This window comes from Lissotriton vulgaris, unplaced genomic scaffold (genome assembly GCF_964263255.1).
Source record: "Lissotriton vulgaris unplaced genomic scaffold, aLisVul1.2 SCAFFOLD_6650, whole genome shotgun sequence".
Classification (NCBI taxonomy): domain Eukaryota; kingdom Metazoa; phylum Chordata; class Amphibia; order Caudata; family Salamandridae; genus Lissotriton; species Lissotriton vulgaris.
This window is the reverse complement of record NW_028255519.1, coordinates 53,902-79,872: the sequence shown is the minus strand read 5'-3', so window position 1 is coordinate 79,872 and position 25,971 is coordinate 53,902. Positions and strand designations below refer to the sequence as shown.

Genomic DNA, 25,971 nt, shown 5'->3' with positions numbered 1-25,971 from the left:
AGGCATTGTAGCGCCGGCCTGGTGAGGAGTATAGCCCAATGATGAAGCATGTCACCTTCAGGTGAGTAAACGCAACTTGTCTTAAAAGCACATGCTTCCTAGGGTGTCTGCGTTCAGTTACAGATAATGTCGCTGGGACTGAACCTCCAGAACAGTATACTGGGATTTGACTGTTTTATTTTAACAAATGTACATAGCAGATATTGGCCCTTCCTTGATTCACAAAAATGATCGGATACCTGCCTCGGAGCGCACTTCTTACAGACGAGTATGGGGTTATCATGTTGCTGCGACAAACTCCTTACCTGTGTGAGTTATCGGGAACGATACAGGGGGCAGGCCGAAATCAGCCACACTCAAAGATCAATGACAAATACTGAAGAATGAACAGAGCTTCCAAGCTGGTGACCATTACTTAATTGACCCTAAAAATAAAAGACACGTTTTTAGTATTCTGGTAACTCATGACCATAAAAAACAAAGGTTATAATTTCAATATTGTGTCAAATACTTAAAAAATGAAACTGGATGTGCTGAATCGGATGTTTTCTCAGGTCATGTGTGACACCTTCCACCACTATTGCTTATGGGACTTGTAGTTTTGTTTTTCTCATTAAAAGGATGGGCTCTAAAGTCCCAGTGTTCTAAGCGATGTTGGTTAAAATCAGAGGCCTGAGTAGGGTGAAGCATGACACTGCTCTGCTTAGCAGTGAGATGACTGACAGTTCCCCAGCCCTTCCATTCTTTGACAGACAGAGGCTCGTCAGTCGTTCATATTTTTTTGCAATGACAAAGAAACCTTTATTGCAGCTTGAGTCAACTGAAGAGATAAAACCCCTGGATGTGTTTATTTAACTACTGACAAACTTGAACAATCAAGAACATGAGTTTCTGGAAAACTATCAAGCACCCAATCAGAATCAGCCGCCCTTCACACCCAGGAATTCTTGAGGCTTTGGAGAGGGTGAATTGCACGTGGTACAAGAGGAGCACTACATCGACTCAAAGCTCACTTCTCAGGGATGTACTGAACTGCCGGCCTAATGGCACACTTAGCCAGCTCTTCGCCTCCTCCTCCTCAAACTGTTGGCCAGCTATCAGGGCAAATGAGGCTGCAGCAAAGCATCGCTGGCTTGGTGCCCTAACAGGGCCAGGCAAGGTGGTCAACTCCATACTCCTCCAAGTCAGCAAGCACTCTGGTCGAGCTAGTCCTAACCCCACATGAATGTTCCCCATAACAACTATTTTAATGATACTAAGTTATGTTTCTGCCAAACTATTGAGTCAAAAATGGCTGATGGACTCTGCTTTACCTGCCACGCAGCCTCATCTTCTGTGACCCGGACCCACGCCTCGCGGCACCTGCTCCGCGGGCGCCACTCGTCTCCTTGGGTCCCCCTGTGAAAGTGCACAAAGGACTCAAGCCACAAACCACCAAGGCTCGTCGCGGGACTGCGAGGACCAGCGGGCAGTGCGCCAACCTGCCACAGCTGGTCCTCTTCCCGCCGCCTACTCCCTGTGCCTTCAAATTGGGGGCCGGACTTTGGCTCTGTGTGTGTCTCCCTGCAAGGGCGGGCTGAATTGCTGATGGACTCTGCTTTACCTGCCACGCAGCCTCATCTTCTGTGACCCGGACCCACGCCTCGAGGCACCCGCTGCGCGGGTGCCACTCGTCTCCTTGGGTCCCCCTGTGAAAGTGCACAAAGGACTTGAGCCACAAACCATCAAGGCTTGTCGCGGGACTGCGAGGACCAGCGGGCAGTGCGCCAACCTGCCACAGCTGGTCCTCTTCCCGCCGCCTACTCCCTGTGCCTTCAAATTGGGGGGCGTGTTCTCTCTACAAGGAACTATATAGTTGGACCTCCATTTCCGGCCCGCGGGACGCGCGCGGACGCGCACGGGCGAAGACCGGGCCAAGACCGGGCCCGTTTGTGCCCGTTCGTGACCGATCTTGACCGGACTGGGCCCCCCCCTCTTGTTTCTGCTGCTACCCCTTGCTATCCTTAGTGTGGGGAGATGTCCTGTTGAGAAACCAGGAGCAAGTCTTCCCTAGCTGGAGCGGCCATCACTGGAGGTATGGAAACATTTTTGATTAGAGCCAATACTCTAATTGACACTGAAATAAATGTCCTTGAGAAGCGTTTATCGAAGGAACTATCGGCCCTCAAAAGATCTTCCCTTGGAACTTTAGCTAATGCTAAAACCCCCGAGCGGCCCACAGAGACTATTAACAATGCTGCGGTTGGCCCATCTTTAACATCTACTGAGACCAACCCGGTGTCACTTGACTTGGACATTTTGGTTAACGAAATTCTTCCAGAAATTGATATGGTCCTTGATATTAATGTGCCCACTCCTTCAGATTCCGTTGTTACTTGTGATACCTTGTCAAATGGGGTTAATGAAGGGGCCGCAACTAAACGCAAAAGGCCGTATAACTCGAAATCAGGTGGCAAATCAAAAACAGCCAAGCATAAACATGATACCCCCAACCCCACACCAGGTTTATTCCAACCCATACCTAGCTTAGACTTCTCTTTAGAAACCCTGGGAGCCCTCTTTAAATCTTTTTTATTCCCCTTAGAGTCTAAATTGGAACGTATAGAACTCCGTCTTACTAACATCGAGAAAACTTCTGCTGCTATATTAGCTAGATTCCCCAAGTCTAATACTCCCTGTAACCCCCAAATCACCCCTATTAATCTAGGTCCGCCTTTAGTGAATGATGCTGCTCCCCCTTTGTGTCCCCCAACGGGCAATCTAGCCCCGATTCAAAATAGCAACCCTAACATTCCCCCTTTGCTACCTGTAGGTCCAGTCCAATCTATGGCCACTACTAATAGTGGCCACAACTAACGGCCATATAGCTTCCCCACCTCCCGATAAGATTGTCCCTAGACCACGTAGGCCTGACCTGCCCCCTGAAGCTAACCTCTACATGGTAGTCTTGGCCGGTGTCCCTCCACTACAGGTTGGAGAAGCCGAGAATTTTCAATCCCTTAAAAGTAAAGTCATTAGATGGCTGAACTGGAATAGACCCCTCCCGGCCCACCTTCATAATGAAATTATCTTGGTTAGAAGGGTACCTTGGCTGGGTAAAACCAGAAAGACTATAATTGGGGACTGCATCACGGTGAGCTTTAGAGACCCTAGGACAGTCTCGCACATATGTGCCGGTTGTAATAGATCCTTCAATTCCACCATCCAGACGCTGCCAGTGTCTGTTTTCTTTCCCCCTATCCATATGCACCATGATCAAGGCCGAGATAATTGGACGAGGGTTGAGCGGAGGGGCAGATTTCGTGGGTATGAAGCAAGACCGGTCCTGTTGCCTCCGGAGACCCCTTTCTGTGACTTTACCCGATTTAACTGTCTTACCGGTTTAGATGGAGTCGACTGACTACCCACAACTTATGTCTCAATTCCCCCCCCCCCCCACCCCCCCCTGCTACTGGTAACAGTTTAGAAGCAGCTATGGGCAAAAGTATATCTAACGATTCAGCACCCGTAATGCCCCCCATCCCTGCCCCTGCACATTTATTATCCCAGGGAGCCGACCCCCTTGCCTCACTCCACCCTCTAGTATCTACGGCTTCCCCTGTTGTTATTATGCCGTCACTGGGATTCACTAGTGCACCGGAGGCTATTGAACCAGTTTCTTGTACCCCCGGCTTCAAATTTGCTAGCTGGAATATTGCTGGCTGGAGCCGGCAAATGTCGTCCTTGGGCTGGAGTGAAACCCTATCCCAGTTTGATGTCTTATGTTTACAAGAGACTTGGGTAACAACTGACATCATCTTTGATGGATTAGTGTCATATAACAACCCGGCACAAAGGTCTAACATGGGCAGGGCTAAAGGGGGGTTAGTAACCTTACTTTCTGTGAACCTCCCTGTTCGTGTGAAATCGCATCAGACTGTGGGTTTTAAGCATGGAACACAAAAGGGGTCATGTAACCCTGCTGCTTAACCATTATAATAATTTGTTCGATGCTACAAATACCTCAGTCGTGGATGAGTTGGACTTAGCAGTGAGAAATATCTGCAAAGGTATCCATAAACCCCTTGATATCATCTGGGGAGGGGATTTCAATATTTGTACTTGCCCTCACTCATTCACTAAAGTTTGTGGGTATGACGGGGTTAACGGGGAAAACCTGGCACATTTTATACACTCACCTTATGGCGATTCCCTCAATTCCTTGATGCTTAACCTGGATCTACTGATACATTCCCCGGCTGCAGATCACAAGGGTAACCCTGTACCGACTTTTGTAGGAATGAACATGGCCTCTGTTATTGACCATTTATTGGTTTCTGTACATATTGTTCCATTTTGTATGGCTCCTATTGTTGTAGATTTTGAAAGTAGCGACCATAATGCCATCACCATGTCGACTTCTATTTGGGGGTCCCCGGTTAACATTCAGCGTACGATAGTAGAAGACTTAACCCCCTGTAGGCAGAATGGTATCCGCATCAAATGGTGAATGGATAACTCCGAGAAGCTGCAGCATAAAATTGTGGGAGCGGGGTCTGTAGCGATACTTAAATGTTTGGACCCAGAGGCTTCCCCCCAGTGCATTATAGCTGATTTTGAGGAATTGGGTACCATCATAAAAAGATCCCTAACTATCACCAAGGGCATAACGAAGAGGGCAGCTGCCAGTTCGTTTGATAGTGCGTGCACCAAATCCCTCCAAGAACTTAAGCGGGCTCTTTCTAAACAACCCAGAGACAGGGAGGCCATTACATACCTCAGGCTGACATACAAAAAGCACCTAACACGTAGAAAACAAGAGCTAAGGGAGCTTGCCTGGGACGATCTGACTAAAGCAACAGTACTGCGTGACTGTAAGCTCTTTTGGAATACGGTCAATAGTCCTTTTCTTGTAAAGGAAGATTTCCCTATACTATCAGCACAGGTTAGCGAAGATAATTAGGTACTATATTTTACAGAAATCTTTGACCCGGCTGGGGAGGACTGTGCAAGCCCTTCTACCGCCCATTATGAACCTAAGCTATCCCTGGGTATTACTCTTCAAGAAGTGGAAATTGCCATCAGTAAGAGCAAAGGGGGGGAAGGCACCGGGACCGGATGGGGTCCCGGTCGACCTGTTTAAATCCAACCTGGCACTTTGGAGCCCGCTCCTGACCCAGGTGTTTAATGCATCAGCCAGAGATAGTACACCATCCACCTGAAGTGAATCCATAATTCTACCGATCTATAAGAAGGGAGCGAGAGGAGAGGCTAAGAACTACCGCCCTATCTCCCTTCTGGATTCCTCACTCAAGATTATGAGCAGGGTCCTACTGATGCGATTGGAGGAATGGGCGGAGGACCATAAAATTCTAGATGAATCTCAATATGGCTTCCGTAAGGGTCTTGGGACAACAGAGCACTGTATTAATCTCGATCTTATCATCGGGAAAAACACTAAAGCGAAACAGGGCTCGTTATTTCTCTGTTTCGCTGACCTCTCAAGTGCCTTTGATCTAGTGGATCATACTTTGTTATGGTCCACTCTATTGGAAATGGGAGCCCCGCCAGCAATAATATACTTCCTGGCCAGACTTTATAATAAATTATCAGCCCAGATCCGCTTTGTCCAGGCAGGGGAATGTACCAGGAAAATCAGGGTTAAATCAGGCATAAGGCAAGGCTGTGTGTTGGCCCCGTTGCTTTTCTCTCTTTTTATAAACTCTATGGAGTCCGAATTGAAGAGGGTACATGCAGACTCCCCACAGGTTGGTGGTTACCCTGTCCCGGTCCTGCTATATGCAGATGATACGGTTCTACTCTCGCGTACCACGAATGGACTCCAAAACCGTATGAATTATTTTTACGATTTTATCAAGGGGAGCAAATTAAAAATAAATAACTCTAAGACCTTCATTATGGCCTGTGGGAAACGGTTGAAACTTTCTAAACCATTTCATTTTAATAACCATAGAATTGAGGTAGTGGACAAATTTTGCTATCTTGGCATAACTTTTAATAATAGAGGGACTTGGGCTTCCGAGATTTTAAATGTGAAGGCCAAGATGGGCAAAAGCTCCTCTGGAGTATTACGCTTTGCATCTAAATTAGGTAGTCGTCGCATCCCTGACATGTTAAACATCTATAGGCATAGATGTGTATCTATTGCCTTATACGGCTCAGGTGTATGGGGCTACTGCAACCACAGGGATCTGCAAGTTACAGAGAACCAGTTCCTTAAAAGACTCCTTTGCCTCCCCTCCTCGGCATCCACTGAACTGAGTCATAGAGAGGTGGGGCTGGACTATCTTTCAGATCTAACGGGATTGAGACCTCTTATGGTCTGGAGGTCAATTTGGGCTAAGGATGAGACAGGTTTTACCAGGCAAATCATTTTAGACTGCCTTCGGTTGGACAATGTCCGTAAGATCCCCTGGTTAAATTATGTTTCATCTTTTTACAGTAAAATCTTTAATCTTGATATTTTTGATGAGCCCCTGAGCGCTGTCACTGTACCTAAAAAGGAGCTTAAAAACGTTTTTCTAGGGACCAAATCTAACGTGCATAGTGTCCAATGTAGCCACTTGTCAACCCATGTTTTCTACCATTCTAACATGTTGGTCCATTCGGGCATGCCTATGTATTTAAAAGCCATTACCAAACAATCTCATCAGTTTGTTCTCACTAGGTTGAGATTAGGCATTGCCCATAACCTGGTGGCCTTCCCACAGATGAAAATTTATAGCCCAACCCCTTGCCCTTGTGATGGCTCAACAAAGCAAAGCACATTGCACTTTATGCTTATTTGCCCTCTTTACCTGCACCTTCGTTTATACTATCTCAAACCTTTTTTTTAAGAAATATTCTGTGTTCACTACTGCCCAAGCGATGAAATTGTTATTTGCACTCGATACGTTGGACATTTGTTTTTTTACCGCTACCTTTATACTAAAAGCTGTCTCCCATAGGAAAAGCCTGGTGTTTTAACCTTGTTTTTTTTAATAAATATTTGACGGTCTGGCCGACATACTTGTTCCTAAATTGAGCTGTTTCGTTTACTGTAATATGTGTTGCCCGTTCTGTTTACTCTGTATTTTTAATACTGTATGCTTTTATGATTGTTTTTAACAGTCGAATAAAGCTTTGAAATTTGAGTCAAAAATTGTTAGGTTTTACTTTGAAGTGCTGAAAGAGAAATCATGAAGTTTTTCAATATTTCTGAGTCTGCCACAGTACACAGGAGCATTATTTCTATTCACCAGCAAATCATGTATGTGCCCTGTAGAAAGCACGTTTGAATTAAACATGGAATGCATTGCAGCCAAAAATCCATGCAACAACATAGAGTGCAAGATAGCTTGTGTTATTATTCCAGCAGAACGAAATGCCATTCCTAATGTGTACGTCATTTTAAAGAAAAACCCAGAAAAATGTGTGGTCAGTGTTGTTCTTCTGCCAGTTAAAAGACAATCTCCATTAATGTGTCAGGAAATAAAACACTATGAGAAATCCTACTCGATGGCAGGGTGCTGCCTGCCACTATATTGCAGGTTACTTCCAACATAATCTTATTTATACATACAGACTGCAGGGTGCTGCCAGCTATCGGGTCTGCACACAGCAGTCTGGAGCCACTCAGGAAGGAGGTAAGCTCTGCATTTCATCTTAATCCCATAGGTTACATTCACAGCCTGATGGGTCCGGAGAACTTTATCCGCGCTCTAACTGCGCCGAGCAGATAGACGTAGCCCAACATAGGCTGTGTTGTGTGCTGGGTGATGCCTGACATCTTATTATCATTGGCGGGAGGATGAAGCTCTGATAGGAGCTACTACAAGAAGAGCAGAGAAACAGGACCACAGATCGCCACAGAGCAACAACTGCCCAGAAGCTGAAGAAAGAACTCCTGAAACAGCAAACCTCCTCCACCCTGGAGATTCTCCAGGGTAAGCAAATGATGGTAATGAAATGCAAACTGCAGCATTAAGGTCACACACTACAACATCTTTCCCTTTAAACCGAAGATAACAGCCTACAAGAAAAAACTAAACAAAAAGGATCACAACTAGAAAATGCATTTCCAAATGCTTCAAAAGAGAAACAGTTAATACAAATGAAACATATTAAACTTTGTTGGTACCTTAGTAATGTGCTTACTTCTTGGCTTCACTCCATCTGCAGCAATAACGCTCTGAAAGGAGAAAATACTGCTGTGAGTCTCAGAGTCTTCAGTGTTACTAGTCTTAGTCACGAAGACTGTGGCGTCAGACGATAACTTTCTCTTATTTGGCTTTATAGTTCCACCAGCCACGCCACCGCTTTTAGCAGACACGCTACAGTCGGCAGCATCATAACTTCAGGCAGATCAGCAATGCGGATCTCACCACTCACATTGGGTGAACAGACTCGTCTCTGCTACATACATCCACTCTGTTCTCAAATTTGCTTGGGGATGTCAAAATGCAAAGAGCTGCAATATATTTGCCACACTTTCCTGACTACCTTGTTTTAAATAGGTGTGACATGCAAGCATTATTCTTGGTTCATCTGCAAGCTGAATTTTTTTAGAGGTTCTATTGCCATACAATACTCGTCCCATATTCCAATTTGTCCACAGGGTGTTTCAGCCCTGGTAGGTTATCAACTGCCTGTTTTGCAGATAATTTCAGATAGGTTCTGTAAGAAACTGAATTATTATTTGCGGTAGACGAGGAACAATCCCAACCGTTGTCAGAGTGAACTTTCAAAGCCGTTCAATTGACCTAGGATCAACCCCCTGGTACCTAAGCACCGAACAGGCAGGCTTAACTTAAGGTAATATGTAAAACATTTATGCAGAAACCAAACAAGTAAAAGTCAAAATGCAAAACAATAAAAAACCCAAACCGAAATAGAAAAATAAAGTAAAATGTATTGCACAAAATGACACTAAAATGACAAAATCCATTAAGGGGAATTAGATATGAACTATAAAGCTGTAAGAATCACAAGGTGCCAAAGGATGAGGGGCCCGGGCATAGAGTAGTCTCTCTGGAGCTGACTGCCAAGTCAGAGGAAACCGGAGGCCACGGCCTGCAAGCACATAGTGCAGGAATTAGCCGCAGTGGTCCAAAAAGACATCTAGTGCTCCAGGATCAGATAGGCTTGCTGGCCTACAGGGGGATTCACTACAGGTTTGGGCGCAAATTGCTTAGAGTATTGAGAACAAGCAGCAGATGCCCAGCAGGACAATAGCAGACGGTTCAAGGCAGCAAGGCCCGGACGAGACTGAAAGGGAGTGACAACTCTGGCCTTCACCATCAAGCAACAGCGTAGTGGAGCTCAGCGGGAGGACAACCCGGTGACAGCCACCCACTGGGGCTGGGTCCCCCACAACAAGGCAGGCTGGTCTGGTGATGTGGTAAGAGATTTAGCAGCCATGTCCTCAGCGAGAAGCAAGAAGGATCAGAATCTAAAAAAGATGCTGACCAAGCTCACGATGACTGGCAGCGGAGAAGGGAGGCTCTCCCCAACGACACAAATCAGCCAAGATGTAGACACCTCTGAAGCCCCAGTTACCCACGCCTTGTTAGAGTCGCTATTCGGTGCATTACGAGGCGACTTGCAGACGCTTGCAGACGCTGAAAAGGGAAATAGCAGGGGAGATGAAGGAGATAACCGGTGGAGGCCACACGTTCCCAAACAGCATAAACGTCCCGCCTTATGATAAGGCGGGACGTCGATGCCGTTGGGGATCGTGTGGCCTCCTTCGAGGATCAGGAGCAAGCCTGGGAAGAGGAGGTGGAGCATCTACAGCAAGAGATATTCCGGCTCAAGGCTCAATAACCATTTCAAATACCAAGGGATGGGTCTAATAGGTTAAACAGGCCCAGGGGCTCGAATCAGAACAGGTTGTCTAGTACCTCGTTCATTAATGTTCCTGCCGCCCCAAGTATGAATGGCTAATAAGGATGTCCTGAGTCTGCCGCCCGCTGCTTGCCCTTATGTGTTGGTACTGGCAGGAGTACCTACTTTAAAGAGGGATCAGCATGAGTCATGGGACCAGCTACGCAATAAATGTGCGGACTGGCTATCAAGGCATAGAAGCTTCCATATATCCGAAATAAAGGATATTATTATGGCACGCAGGGTTGGGTGAGTCAGTGCATCTACAAAAAATATCGAAGGGTAATAATAATAATAATAATAAGAATTTTTTAAAGCTCCTGGTTACACTAAGGCCAGTGTGTCCCCACTCTATGATACGGCTAGCAATAGTTAAGAGTACCAAGTATCTCTATCTCTATCCCCACAGAGGAGCCCACCCCCTCTACCCTGAAGGGAAGAGGTATGTTTTCAGTTGTTTACGAAACACCAATTCTGAGGTCTCCGGCCGCAAGCTAGGTGGGAGTCTGTTCCAGTGTAAAGTATTATAATTAACTTTCGCAGACTTTCTTTGGTGAGACACATACTAAGGGGTTGCGAATTCATAACACCTAATAGCACTAACATAAGCGCACGTCCCCTTGGTTATTCCTACAAACCAAGTCATGCTCCTTTCACCAACAATTCCTCTTGAATTACTACCTCTAATAGGTTCCAGGCCTTATCTGGATTAGAGATCCAAGACTGACTATCAACTTTTGCGGAAAATACTGATCCTGATATTAGGTTACCTCATGCTCTGCCAGTAACTGAGTGTACTATTCCCACAACCCACTGTTCCCCCCTATGTAAACTAAGGCCTCAGCAAGTTCAGACCTCCTCATCTTAAGCTGGAATGTTGCAAGGTTGTACTCTAAACTGGTTAGTGGAAACATGAATCTTATTAACATCTGTTTAGAGGCCCTGTTGCACACCCAGAGGCTATCAGCGCCTTTACCAAACTCAGTGGAGCCATTAAATCCTTGCTGTCTAAACCCATTTGTACAGTACTGCACAATCTAGATGGTTCAATCAGGAGTGCTCAATTGTCACAGGAAGCTCCGCAAGGCCCTATCTCAAAGCCCTAGGTGTAATGATTTGGTCAAGTCCTTACGATTGACATATAAGCAGGCTATTGCTAATAGGAAGGAACAGTTATTAGGTGAGCACTGGTATGCGCTCATTAATGTTGCCAGCTTAAGTAATGGGAATATATTTGGGACTACTATTAAAGAGTTATGATCAATGGGACAACCGTTCTCTCTCATCAGCTGCAACATAATGAGCGCTCCCTGGAAAAGTCACTTTTCCACTATTTACCAAGAGCCTGCTTTATAATCCGACCCTTTTATTAACAGGGTGCCACCTGGAGTCTCATTATCAATAAACGAGGTTGAGGAGGCTATACGTCAGAGTGCGGGCAATAAAACTCCAGGCCCTGATGGGTTGTCCATCGATCTTATTAAATAAAAACCAGATTTTTGGGCCCCACTGTTTTTAATATTCTAACCAATGCCCCACTGCCTAAGACATGGTCTACTAGCACGATCGTTCCCATTTTTAACAAGCATTTACAATGCAATGCTCTCAGCATCATTAAAGGTAGAGCTATTGGCATTGCTCATGACATTTTTTTTTTCTTTAAATCATAAATAAATGGCATTGTCATTTACATTGCCAATAGCTTAATCGTTAAATAAATGGCATTGTCATTTACAATGGGCAACTGCAAGACTTTGTTTGTAAAGTAAGCCATGCTTTTGCAGTACTGTTGAATTTCATTATCCTCGCCTTGTGCTATTTTTCAGCCGTATATATGGAAATCCTTATAATGAAAAAATTACCACAATTAATTTAAAGTGATTAATATATGTAGTCAGTGGCATTGATCCAGCCCTTCTAGACCTTCTTTGGACATATATAAACAAATCAACTACCCAGGAGCGTGGCCATGTAGGGATTACTGAGTTAAGCATACTGTAGCGCTTTAAAATCTGAGTTCAGTACGATGAGGATTCAGAGCCCTACGGTCCCTCGACCTAAAAAGGACGTTTTCGAGGTTTTTTACATCCATTGCTCGCTTGTTTGTTTTTTGTGGTGAAGCTGTAAGCTATTGGTGTTAGGAACCCCCCGGCCTGGTCTTGAAGATGTGGTCATAGACTGGAGTCTGTAGCAATTCTTTGTAAATCCTTACATTTTGCACAGCAGTACATGATCTACAACTGGTGTTAAAAATTTCAGAGACTCTTTGCTTTAAGCGGATGTGAAATGCAAACCTCTCACTAGGGAGTACCTGGGGCCTTGGTAAAGGGGTGCCAGAGAAGTGGATCTGGTGGTGTTTACATGTTAACTCAGCCACTTGGCTATTTCCTAGGCCACCACCGCCCCCTCTCACCTCCACACATCAGTAAATTTACTATTCTAACCAGAGCTTTTAAACTTTCATGGTCCATGCGTGAGGATCCCATTCAATCTAGGTTTTCCCTTGCATTCTGAAACTTGGAGTAATGTTACAGATTGCAGGGAAAAACTCTAGATTGCTTTAGGTACTTTCCCATGGGCAACGCAGGAGCTCTGTTGTAACTCCAACCCTAGACTATCTGTAGACCAAGCGCATGATTAGTTGAACTTCTAGGGAGAAATTTATGTGAGGTCAAGGCTTTGGCAGTCTGGTTTGGAAGATGTTTTCAGTGCATATTTTCACGTTCCGACGTGAGCATGATGATTGTTTTTAAAGGACAACCAGGACAGGGTAATATGGGTCCCACCAACATGTAGCAATATGGTAACCATTTCCTGTTTTTAGCTTTTTTGTAGAAGGCGCTCACAGTGACCACTCAGTGAACGTTCACGAAAGCCTACAGAAACATAACAAAAAAAAAGAAACATAATTTCGGCAGCAGCAAGCTTGTGCATTTTGCTATGTGTTGAGCCCTCGTGAACCAGGGAACGGGATTTGTGACACACCACACACTATGATGTAAAATAAATTAATGAAATGATTTTTGGGCGTGCCTGGATACTCTGTTGTTAGAGACCTGATCTAACATTCCACCACCGAGCACTGTCTCTCGCGCGCAGACCCAGATCAGCATTCATTCAGCGGGAAGGCTCGCGCCCCTTCCGCGCGATCTCCGTTTTGTAACCTCTGCCGCCTTTGTTCCTCTGTGGGGGGGGGAGGGGGGGATTTGGGGGGGGGGAAAGCTGGGATGCCTTTTTTTTCTCTCCCAGCACAGGTGCAAAGATGACTTGCATAAATACAAACAGATAGCGCATGAGGGATTTGGAACAAATTCCCCTTCCATCTGTTAGCTGCAGACTGCGCTCTAAAGCTGGCTGACCACCCACCCGCTCATCCACACACCCACTCGCTGACAATAAAAAAAATATGAAAAAAAGACGAGATTACCGCAGAATTGGAAAAACTGGCAGCTGTTAAAAGAATTGCTCATTAGTATAAATTGGAAAGCGCCGAGCAAAGCAGGAAGAGGCAAAAGAGCGCGAGCCTGTGTTTTCAGATGAGCAATATTTCTGCAATATATGCCTGGCATGTAGTTGTTAAACATTTATTTTGGACATAAAATATGCTTATTTAGTTGTGTTACCAGGTGGCTTTATGTCACTGGGATCCAGTATGTTTCCAGACAGAGTCTTTCATTGGTCTACCAAATGCATTCTGTGACTTGTAGTCCTGGCACTCTTTCATTTAATTTGAGCCAAGCTGACTTTTCTTGTGCACTTGCCTTGTAAAACCCTATGCGCTACCTTCTAAGATAGATTTTATGACGGTTACTTGATGACTCAATGTCACTGGGAAATTTACCTCCTCAACCTTACCTTGCTGCAGAAAGTCGCGCCGGGCATAGTAAGAGACATTGGGAGCAGGCACCTAGCGCTGAACCTGGGCGGGAAACATATACGGACAGTTCACGGCTCCCCACAGCCCGTCTCGCTTCCCAGCAGCCCGGGCTCTCAGCCCTGGCGACCTCATCAGCGGGAGGGGGCGGGAAAAAGACACGGACAGCGGGAGGGGGGCGGGAAACATACACGGACAGCGGGGCAGAAGGCAGGGGGAAGAAGGCAAGAGGACAGCGACGAACGGCTCACCTTCACTGCGAAGGAAACAAAATGGCGGCCTCAAACTTCCGAAATTTTTCTGATTCGGGGGCGTGTTTTGCTGTTTTGAGTGACAGACAATGTCACTGTCTAAAGAACAGCAAAACTTACGCCCCCAAATCCGAAAAAGACGGAGCTTCTTTGGAGGGACGGCTCTCTCCTCCAATGGCTGGCCTCCGTTTTGGAAGCCAGCCAATGGAGGAGAGACAGGGCAGGGAGGCGGGTTCTAAAGCCCTACTAAGTAACATTAAATCTCCGGACCGGAAGCTGCGCTTTGCGCAGCTTATAGGTCCCTCGACCTAAAAAGGACGATCGCACACAACCTTGTTGCTGTAGACCGATCTCCCTCATAGATAACACCCTTAAAATTTTAGGCAGCGTTTTATACTCAAAACTTTTAACCTGAACAGAGGACAATCAGATTTTAGAACAATGCCAACTAGGTTTCAGGGGTAAAGTTTGCACAAACGAGCAAAGTCTTAATCTTAATTTGATCATAGGGAAGTACACTATTGCACAGCACTCGCTACTTTACTTAGCTTTTATGGACCAGTCCTCAGCTTTCGATTCTGTCAATAGGTCCCGTCTATGGTTCATCCTTTTAGAATATGGACTGGATGAGGCCCTTGTTCATTTTTTGGCCTATCTCCATACGGACCTGAAAGCGCGCGTCAGGATTGGTGGTGGGGAGAAGTTTCCAATTACATCAGTGTAGATAGAGGGGTCAGACACTTATAAGGTCCCAAAGGCGAGACCTAGTGGCTATGTTATGTTATGTTATGTTAAAAAAATGTGTTACCGCGCACGGACACCAATTGGTTTCATGGCGCTCAAAGACAAGCGGAGATAGCAGAGCAGTAGGGTGTGGACAGAGGGATTAATCATAAGCTAACTGAAAAAGATAAGTTTTAAGAGATTTACGGAAAGTGATATAGTCAGGAGAGAGTCGGATTGAAAGAGGGAGGTAAAAGGTAAAAGGAGCAAGAAAGGAGAAACAAGAACCACCATGTTTTTTACGTTTGAACCTAGGGGTGATTAAGAGGTTGTCGGCAGAAGACCTAAGATGCCTCGAGGGGATGTGACGTTTAAGACTGAGGGAAGTGAAAGCAGGGGCAAGGGCAAAGGGAGACTTAAAGACAGTACAGCCCATTTTGAAAATACAGCGGGAAGCGACCGGAAGCCAATGCAATCTCTTCAACAGGGGCATGACATGTTGGTGCTTTGGCTGTTGGAAAACCAATCTGGCCGCCTGATTTTGTACCAGCTGGAGCCGATGGAGGTGGTAAGCAGGAATCCCCACATACAAGCAGTTGGCATAGTCAATGCGAGAGGTGACAAGGGCCATAATAACAAGTATAAGAGCCTCTATAGATAAGAACCTTCGGATTTTACAAATTCTGCGTAGGTGGTAAAAGCAGGCCGAGGTAACGGTGTTGATTTGAGGTCTCATTGAGAGGTCACTAGAAATGATGACACCAAGGCTCCTCACGGACTTGACCGGGCAAGGTGGAGGGCCAAGAGCTTGGGGCCAAAAGCTGGAACTCCAAGGGTTTGAGGACCCTCCTGTTAAGACCAACTCTGTCTTGCTGTGGTTAAGCTTTAGCTGACTGAAATTCATCCACTCAAAGATGGTGAGCATGCCAATGCTTGTTTACCTGATGGGCATTGGCTGACCGTTACCTGGTTACTGAGGGCCTAGTGAGGTTGAGACATATTAGGGGGAGTTTTAGCCACATCAGATGATGCTGTGCACGCCCAAGCCTAGGTAGCAATGAGGCGCAGTCTGCAGTGCTGACTGTGAGTGTTTTCTTTCACTTTCAATTGACGGGGCTACCCCCCTTTAGTCTGGTGAAAGCCAAAAACAGAATTCAAGTCGATCTTCTCATCACACAGACTTTTCAGGCGAAAAAATTGTCAATGTTTGCTGAGGCCCTTCAAAATAGTTACCCAGCTCCAAAAATGAGGGTCAATGAACATTCATTGCAAAGACAGTTTTGGTGAGATGCACACCTTTTTTGTTGTTCGCTTTTAGCTTTCTCCATATTCATTCATTTTCAACCTTTGTTCGGCGTGCAAGCTTGCTCCGCGCTCCGCCCAATTGCGCTGCAATTGTGAAGCCAAACTGAAGAGGAGCCAATTATGACCCCGTCAAGCTGCATAGCTGTGCCTTCAAATAAGTCCAATAAATCAAACTCATGTTATACTTCCGTTAATCCATATTTACTCCATTTGTATCAATCTTTTTATCCTTTGTTTTCTTCGATTTATTTTACTCATTTCATTTCTTTGTCAACGTCTTTTCACAACAACACAGGAGAAGCGTGTTTCCACAGGTCACAATTTATTCAAGAACACCCAATGCATTTCGGGATTACCCTTCGCCAGGGGTTTATCTGTGGAAAAATATATATACAACTATCAAAAAAATCCAACTTCTAAGTTTCTGTACATAAGCATCAAGCCAAGTGTAAAGCGTCATTTATCAGTGCTATCTACTACAACAGTCAAACAGTGTGCAACATTTCATTGCTCATTTTTCAAACTCCACAGCTCGGTCACAATACCCGCCTCAATTTAATACATCACGTAGCTCCCTTTTTGATGTGGAAAACTAAACCGTTAATATAACTTACATGTTAGTGGATTGGCAATCGCATCCTTTGGGGAAACTTTAAAGTACATCAAGACCTCCAGTTTTCCCCTGAGCCCTCCATCTAATCTCTGTTCCAGTTTGAGCAATCGAAGAATTAAACCCCATACCCCGCTTACCGTGACTAGTGTTCGTTGGCTATTTAAAAGCATCATTATAATCCGCTGTACGCGTTTTATCAGAACTTTCCCGTACCATCTCACGTTCTATCTGAGGTTACCCCCGCACTCCTTTACAATCAGTGTCATGATTAGGGGTGTCCATAGATAGAGGGCTTACAGAGTCGTATTGGTAAAGAGCCAGGCCTTCAAGGCCTTACGGAATGAGTTTCCAGAATCGAAATTGAAAGAGGAAGGGAGTTCAACAAATTGTCCGCAGCAAGCGAAAAGGACCTCCCCCCATCTAGATTTTCTGAATCTAGGCACAGTCACCGAATTACTTTAAACTCAATTCTCCGACCCAAAGGAAGCCAAGGAAGGCTTTTGATGGTAGCCGCAACAGAGTGGAATTTAGGAAGGCCCATCACCAGCCTGGCAGCAGCATTCTGCACAAGTTGGAGTCGGTGTAGGAGACCCTTATTGATCCCTACATAAAGGGCGTTGCAGTAATCCAATCTGGACAACACAAGGGCTATCACTGCCTGTTTCCACGCGGAAGGGGGAGAGAAATTGACATATCTTTCTGAGAGTTCTTATCATTCCGAAGCAGGTGGAGACTTCTATTTATTTGGGGGCCCAAGGAGAGGGAGGTATCAACTATGATGCCTTGATTTTCGGCACTGAGGCCAAGGTGAGGGCCAGATCCAAGCGTATCTGGCTTCCAGGCCCTGGACCAAATCTCCTGATGGTCTCCAAAAATTAAAATCTCAGTTTTATCCCCATTGAGTCTTAGATAGTTCTCTACCATCCATGCAGCTACCACCTGCATGCAGTTTTTAACATTTGCTACTGATGCTTCAACACTCTCCGTGATGCTAATCATGATTTGAGTGTCTTCAGCATGAGATAACACTTCTAGGCCAAAAGATCTTACAACCCTGGCAAGCGGGGCTACATAAAGGTTAAAAGGGTGGGATTCAACGAGGATCCCTGGGGAACTCCGCAGAAAAGCCGTTTAGGAGCAGAAAGGAATTGACCCATCGTAACTCTTTGAGCCTGTTCCTTAATGAAAGTAGTAAGCAAATTAAGGGCGTAGCACTCGATCCCTATTTCCCGGAGCCTCCCAGCCAATCTAAGGGGAGAGATGGTCTCGAAGGCTGCCGTTAGGTACAGAAGGGTCAGTAGGGTGGTGTGACCTGCGTGGAGCTGTTGTCGAATGTTGTTAAAAACAACGGTTAACACCGTCTCGGTACTGTGCTCACTTCTGACCCCATGTTGCGAGCCATCGAGCAACTGATGATCCTCCAGATAGGTGCTAAGATGGAGGTTCAGGTGTTTCCCCAAGATTTTAGCTGGGACGGGCAACAGGAAATTGAACTGTAGTTCTTTAGTTCCGCCTGATCCAGAGAGGGCTTCTTTAAGAGAGGTTTAACCACAGCCATTTTCCAGGCAGTCGGATACTGGCCAGAAGTAATAATGGCATTAAGAACTACGGTCAAAGGAGGAACAATAGCCTCCATTCCTAGATTCAGGATCTTCAGGGGACAGGGCTCCATAGGGGAGCCATATCTAATTCCCCTTACCTTCCGCTCCGTGTCTTCTTGAAGTATAGGGGGAAAGCCGCTCAAGCGGCAATCCTTTGGAGGAGCTACCAGAGAATCCAAAGGACGATCGGCCTTTGACTACGACATTGGATATCTCCAGGGAGGTATATATGTCCTTGATTTTGTCAGTATAAAAGCATGCCCTTTTATCACGTAGCTCCTAGGAGACCTCGGTGTTGGCAGAGGCCGAGGGGGCTAGGAGCGAATTAATCACAGTGAAGAGTTCCCTCTGGGATTTAATGGATTTCGTCATCTTGGAATAGTAGATAATCTTTTCCTCATTAATAGCTAGCCTATATTCCTTCAATCTGAGTTTATGCAGGTCCCTTTCGGCTGGGATAAGCTCACGGCGCCATATTTTTTCCTGCTGTCGGCATACCTGCCTACGGTTTCTAAACCTTTCGGTGAACCAGGGCGCTGAAGGGCGTTTTCTGGACACATAATGCTCCTTAAGAGGTGCAAGAGAGTCCAGAGCCGCCAAGAGCCAGTTGGAAAAATCATCATAGATTGAGTTAACAACTAGGTGGGGGAGACAGCAATAACTGCTGAGCTTAATTAGAAGACCCTCCTTATTTATGCGGCTAAGGTTTCTCTTCATCTCCACCCTGTTCTTAAAATTAGGATCTGGGTGGGATTCTGCAATTCGCAGAAAAAATGGAATGGGATTATGATCAGACCAAGAGAGTGGGATGGGATCATTCACCTCCATCCTCGGATCGTTAGAGAAGATCCTGTCCAGAATGTGTCCCGTTGTATGAGAAGGGCTCCTTACCAGCTGAGGAAGGCCACAGGAGTCCATAGCTTCCAGGAAAACCTGTGTTTCAGAGCACAGAGTTTTCTCCAAATGGAAGTTAAAATCACCCAAAAGAGTGACATTGGATCTAGCCAAATAAGGCTCAATCCGATTGCTGAAGTCCTGATTAAACATTCCTCTGGGTCCGGGAGGCCGGTAACTGACCACTCCCACAAAACTATCAGTGGGTAGGATCTTTAAGGAGAAATATAGGGCCTGATAGGGATCTGAGGGAGTGGTGAGGGCCTCAGTGAAGCACGAGAAGGTGTCTTTATAAAATACTCCTAACCCCCCCTATCAAGTCTGGACAGAGCATACCCTGAGGGGATGGCCTCCACCAGGTCAGGCTCTGAGCAATCTCTAGACCAGGTTTCATCAATAAATACCCAATCAAGCCTACGGGAGGAGGTAACAAAATCATTAAATTCTGCTCTATGTTTAATCAGAGATCAGGAGATACCCTGAAAAGGACTGTTTCATGGGTAAGGGTACGGCTGACACGTTTCCCCTTGGGTTTTTTAGCTACCCCCAATAGAATGACTGTCTTACAGTTAACACACTCATATGTAAAGTGTAAATGTAAATGTAAATGTAATTTGTACTTGTAAAGCGCACTAATACCCATGGGTGTCCTGGCGCTGTAACGCATACCACTATGGAACCCTTCCTGGCTTTTCCCCGTGAAATGTCGACTCCTGAGCACCCCCAAGGTGAAGCCAGGCATCCCAGCACTGTTGGGGCCGTTGTGGAGATTATGCAAGCTATTGCCCAGAGTTGCAGAGTGGGACCCATGATTAGAATAGGCACCGAGGCGAGAATGATCAGGTCCGAGGAAATTGAGCCCAAGACCAGCCGAGGCGGGAATTGAACACTGGTCCCGGGCCAGACCTCTACATCAGGGTCTGCTGCTCTAACCATTGAGCCACACTTCCCTACTAGCCCAATGCTCACAGTTCATCGACCTGCAGTGCACATCCTTCTATCCTTCTGTCCTTGAAGCTCCAAGAGCTGTCCTCTCGGGTAAACACGGGGCTTACCAGGGTCTACAATAAAAAGGAGAGCGTCCCTGGCACAAGGCGTAAACTTGGCACAGACGGACACAGACATGCGTGCCTGCTGCGTGCGTTCACTGCGAGTCCGGCCCGGCATTCAGATTAAATAGCTGGGCCAGTCAGGAATAACTAGAGCGCTGCCCATCGATCTGAGACAGGAAGTGGAGTAGAGCAGCAAGAGTGAAACACTCACTTCCCTCCATACAATTGGCGAGCCGTGGAAAAAGCCAGGGGAAAAGGAAATATAGAGTCATAGGAATCTTTACCTGACAATTATTTTTTTCGTTCCCCCAAGGGTGGCAGCCACGCTGCACTGCCTGTCATCCCAGAATAACTTGAAAGGAAGTAAAGAAATAATTTTGCATCAGACGACAATCACACTTTACCACATTTTACAAATAACCGTCGTGGATTTACAAAACAACCAAGCCCAGGGAGAACCAGAGTCTGACTTTAGCCTCCTTTAACAGCTATTGCTGTGAATGTTCCACAATTAACCGCCGTGTCCCGCATGCGGCTGTTAACTGTTCAAGTTTCACAGCAACAGCTTTGAAACAAAGGTTTCAGAGTACCGGAGGTGTTTCAACCCCCTCTGTCTCTGGGACACCGTTGTTTTATGGATTAACACATTCTACCCTCATGGGGCAAACAGTGTAACGGCCTTATAGTCAGCCGTCGCAGGCAAAACTGCCCATTAAAGGACCGCTCCCTTGGTAAAGGCCCTTGCCTTTGGAGCTACAACAAGCTTCAAAGCTATATTAAAAGTTTCAAATAATTACTGAAGGCATAAACATGGTTACTCAGTCAAAGAAATAATTATCATAATATTTGCAGGATACTCACATAAAGGTAACCTCTAAAGTATATGAAAAGCCAGAATCAGAAATAACTCTAGCTGTAAAGTCAATCGACAGACCACACAAAACAAATGTGTGCAAAGATATAAGAAAACATTTTTTTTATAATATCAAATAGCAAACTGACATAGAATCTGCTCAGTTAGGAATCAAGGAAAAGTTCTTAAGTTTTTAGACAGAAAGAACACATTATTGACATGGTTCACGATGAGGTAAAAATGACAGCAATCAATGAATGTTCATGAAAACATGGCACAACAAAATGTAATTTAATAAACCACACCTACACAATGAATAATTAATGGTGACTCTTCCCCAAAAAGCCACAAGTCATTTTACAAGGTAATTCCCTAACATAATAAATGGATCTTAATTACAATATACGTTTCTGGCCATTCATCATTGACCCAATTTGTACGGGAATATTTGCTGACAGCTTATTAGTTGTTTATTAGAAATGCCTACAACTTGGACTCCTTTCCCAAGAGGGGTGGGTCGTGAGCTCCCGTCAGTCTGACCATGGAACGGGAGGCACATTTATTGATTAAAAGAGATGCCGGATTCCCATTTACTTCTTCTACAAAAGAGCCACTCTGGGTGACCTCTAGGACTGCACCAAGCATGCAATCCTTCTCCCGTCTCAGGCACCGTCATTGTGTCTGATTCAGTCCAGTAGAAACTCCTAGTGTAGGAGGAAGTTGTGGAAAATCCTTATTAATCACTGAAGGATTTTGTTGAAATCCTGAATTTGTTGAGAATTTGGCGTTCTATTCTGCACTGGGCTGTGGGACCATCGGGACTGAAGGCTTGTTCCAATATACCTGCCTTTGATTATGCAAGCTCGGTACAGAGGCCAGTCGGGCTGGGACCATTGACTGAGACATCCCATTCTGGCCATCTGATTCATGTTCCAGTTTCCCAGGTCCCTGCAAACATCGCAAGGAGCGTGTCTTATTCTGCACACTATTGGTGTTTGAGGTATTTAAATTGCCACTGTCAGTAAAACCTACACCCTGAGCAGGGCCGGACTGGCCGTAACGGGCTTCGGGTGTTTCCCCGGGGGGCTGGAAGAGTGGGGGCTGATTCTTCAGTGCTGGGAAACGTATTGGTTACTCTGGGCTGGTTTTGCTGTGGTGCTGCTATATCACCCCCCAGCAACAAAAGAGGCAGGGGCTGGTCCGTCAAAATTGTCAGGCCTGGTTTGGGTTCCCAGTCTGGCCGTGACCCAGAGGAACAACATTTCCTCCTTGCACACACTGAACATCATTACTCTGCACCCCAACGCCGTGACTATCCAAATTCACACCAGCAACAAACCCAGAATCAAAACGAGAATACAATCCGTGAGAAGCACTTACGTCACCCCTTTGGAAAATTTTTGTCTGAGCGCTCATTATTTTTTCTTTGATATTTTTCTGCTTAGTAACAAAATTCTCACTACAGAACTTTGCGTAAAACAACATCTCTTCCGGAATGTTAGTCTGCAGCCCCTCACATTTTGCTGGATATGTGAACTAACCTCTGGATGCAACGCTAAAAGATGCGCCCTCTTTTACTGTAACTCTGCATTAATCTCTTGTACTATATAATAAAATATTTTGAGGCGCTTCGCTCTGTGACTCTTCAATTGGCCAGTTTACAAGCAACTTACACTCATTCCACAAATCTCTTGGGAGAACAATTAACAAACTTAAACTCAGCTCTCGACCACCCCGCCTGGACGAACAGGCCTCATCTCCACTGCATCCCTCCTGGAGAGGCCCCACCTCCTTTGAACCACCCAAACACAGGACAGGCCTCACCTCCTCTACACCCTCTTGAACAGGCCTCTTCCCCTCTGCACCCCTAGACAGGCCTCACCTCCTCTACACCCCCCTGGACAGGCCTCACTCACCTCCTCTGAGCCCCCTGGACAGGCCTTGCTTCCTCTGCATCCACCGACAGGTCTCGCCTCCCCTGCACCTACCTCCAAACAGGCCTCACCCCCTCTACATCCCATGGACAGTCCTCCCTCCTCTGCACCTGCTGGACAGGCCTCACCTTCTTTGTGCCTCCCCCTGGACAGGCTTCACCTCTTCTAACCTCCCCCCGGCAGGACAGGTCTCACCTCCTCTGCCCCTCCCCCCTCTCCACAGGTCTCACCTCCTTTGCCCCTCACCCCCTCTCCACAGGTCTCACCTTCTCTGTACCACCCGGACAGGTCTCACCTACAATGCAGCTCCATGGACAGGCCCCACCTCCTCTGCACCCCTGGACAGACCTCACCTCCTTTGCACCCCTTGGACATTCCTAACCTCCTCTGCACCCCACTAGACAGGCCTCACTTCCTGTGCACCCCCCTGGACAGCCCTCACTTATTCTGCACCCCCCAGCTCTGGACAGGCCTCACCTCCTCTGCACTAACTTGGACAGGCCTCGCCTGTAGCACCCCCTTCCCTGACAGGCCTCACCTCCTCTGCACGACACCACACCACAGAACAGGCCTCTTCTGCAACCCCCCACCAGAAAAGCATCACCTCCTCTGCACCCATGGACAGGCCTTACCTCCTCTGCACCCCTGGACAGGCCTCTCCTCCTCTGCCCCCTGGACAGGCCTCACCTCCACTGCACCCCTGGGAAGGCCTCACCTCCTCTGCACCCCTGGACAGGTCTCACCTCCTCCACCCAAGAGATTATAGACTGGTAAAACAAGCTGCTTTATATTCCTTCAAGACTTAGCCTGAAGGCTGCTTTCCATAGCTACCACTAGGACAGCTTTCAATAAAGGTTTTCTTTAATCTATCATCAATAAGGGTTGTTTGGACTGGTGCATGGTGCCCACTATAACTAGTGGAGAGCATATGCCAGGCCAACTTCACACTCACCTCCTCTGCACCCCTGGACATGCTTCACCTCCTCTGCCCCCTGGACAGGCCTCACCTCCTCTGCACCCCCTGGACAAACCTCACCTCCTCTGCCCCTGGACAGGCCTCCTCTCTTCTGCCCCATGGACAGGCCTCACCTCCTCTGCCCCCCTGGACAGGCCTCCTCTCCTCTGCCCTTGGAGAGGCCTCACCTCCTCTGCCCCCCTGGACAGGCCTCACCTCCTCTGTCCCCTGGACATGCCTCACCTCCTCTGCCCCCCTGGACAGGCCTCTCCTCCTCTGCACTCCTGGACAGGCCTCATCTCTTGTGCCCCCTGGACATTCCTCACCCCCTCTGCCTCCTGGATAGGCCTCTCCTCCTCTTCCCCTGGACAGGCCTCACCTCCTCTGCCTCCTGGACAGGCCTCTCCTCCTCTGCCCCTGGACAAGCCTCTCCTCCTCTGCACCGCTGAACAGGCCTCTCCTCCTCTGCCCCTGGAGAGGCCTCACCTCCTCTGCACCCCTGGACAGGCCTCTCCCCCTCTGCCCCTGGACAGGCCTCACCTTCCCTGCACCCCTGAACAGGCCACTCCTCCTCTACACCCCTCGGATATGCCTCTCCTCCTCTGCCCATGGACAGGCCTCATCTCCTCTGCCCCTGGACATGCCTCACCTCCTCTGCCCCTGGGCAAGCCTCACCTCCTCTGCCCCTGGACAGGCCTCACCTCCTCTGCCCCTGGACAGGCCTCACCTCCTCTGCGCCAGGGCAAGCCTCACCTCCTCTGCTCCTGGACAGGCCTCACCTCCTCTGCCCCTTGACAGGCCTCTCCTCCTCTGCCCCTGGACAGGCCTCTCCTTCTCTTTCACCTGGACAGGCCTCTCCTCCTCTGCACCCCTGGACAAGCCTCACCTCCTCTGCACCACCTGGACAGGCCTCACCTCCCCTGCACCACCTGGACAGGCCTCATCTCCTCTGCACCACCTGGACAGGCCTCACCTCCCCTGCATCCCCTGGACAAGTCTCCCCATGAATGCCAGGCAAGGGGGGGGATCAATATATTGCAGCCAAGTGAGTTGGCAGCTCTCCTACCTGAGCAGAAACCTGTCCAGGCTCTCTCCTCCTCCTGAGGGGCAGATCTGGGGCCTGAGGGGGGTCAGATCTGGGGTCTGTGAGGGTCTGAAGATGGAGGTAACTGCCCACCAGACAGGGCTCCTTCCTCCTCTGCAGCAGGCTGAGAACACCAGGAGAAACCGGAAGTGATGTCACCACCGCTGCTGGTGCTGTCTCTGCCACCGCTGACACGGAAGAGGAAACCCTTCATTTCATACAATGCACAGCTCATTGGATTTCTTCAGCAGGCGAGGAGCGCCCTCTGATGGCGGCAGACAGAACCGCCGCCTCCAGGCTCCAGGAGTGAATACATTTCACACAAACAAGCACTTATACCTGTAAAGAACTGGGATTTCAGATGTCACAGACGTGAATGTTTTTAAGGGTCAGACAGTTCAAGTACAGGGCCTCACACTTGGTTGCTGCTGTAAAAAAGTATTTATAGCTTCTCTTCAGATGAGCATCTTCCAACCACTGATGTAAAGGACTTGAGAGTGGTTACAGAAAGGTGACAACTGGAAGTGGCAGTCTGTATTTCAAAGAACATATCTGTATTTCAAAGAACATATCTGAATTTCAATGAATATATCTGTATTTCAATGAATATATGAGTATTTCAGTCAGTTTTGCAATTAAACTGGACAGCTTATTTATTCTTTTAAATATATTATTTGCAGTTGTTCAAAAACGACAACGTCCTAGAAAGCAAAGTAAACAGAGGTAAATACCATGAAGTTTAAGACACTAGATCAGTGACAATGAGGCATAGGTCATGTGTCAAAGCGACAACTGAAGGAACAGCTTATTTCTAATTTTCCTATGTCTGTGGCTTATTCCTTATATTTGGTACAGTTTTATATCCTCGAACAAGACTGAATTGTGTGTTCTAATTAGGTTTTGAGTCTCTGGTTTAAGAGCACAACTGTCTCCTAAAATATTAAGATAGCGGCCTCTTCCAGGCTTTG

At 46.9% G+C, this 25,971-nt stretch overlaps 1 long non-coding RNA gene across 1 annotated transcript; it reads right to left on the bottom strand.

Annotated features, from left to right (window-relative positions):
- Positions 1–303: 303 nt before the first annotated feature.
- Positions 304–25,119, bottom strand: LOC147659103 (uncharacterized). Its single transcript, XR_015307321.1, has 3 exons — positions 24,986–25,119; positions 8,120–8,170; positions 304–425 (listed from the first exon to the last, which is right to left on the bottom strand). It is a non-coding gene; the product is annotated as an uncharacterized LOC147659103 (long non-coding RNA).
- Between the last annotated feature and the right edge of the window lie 852 nt (positions 25,120–25,971).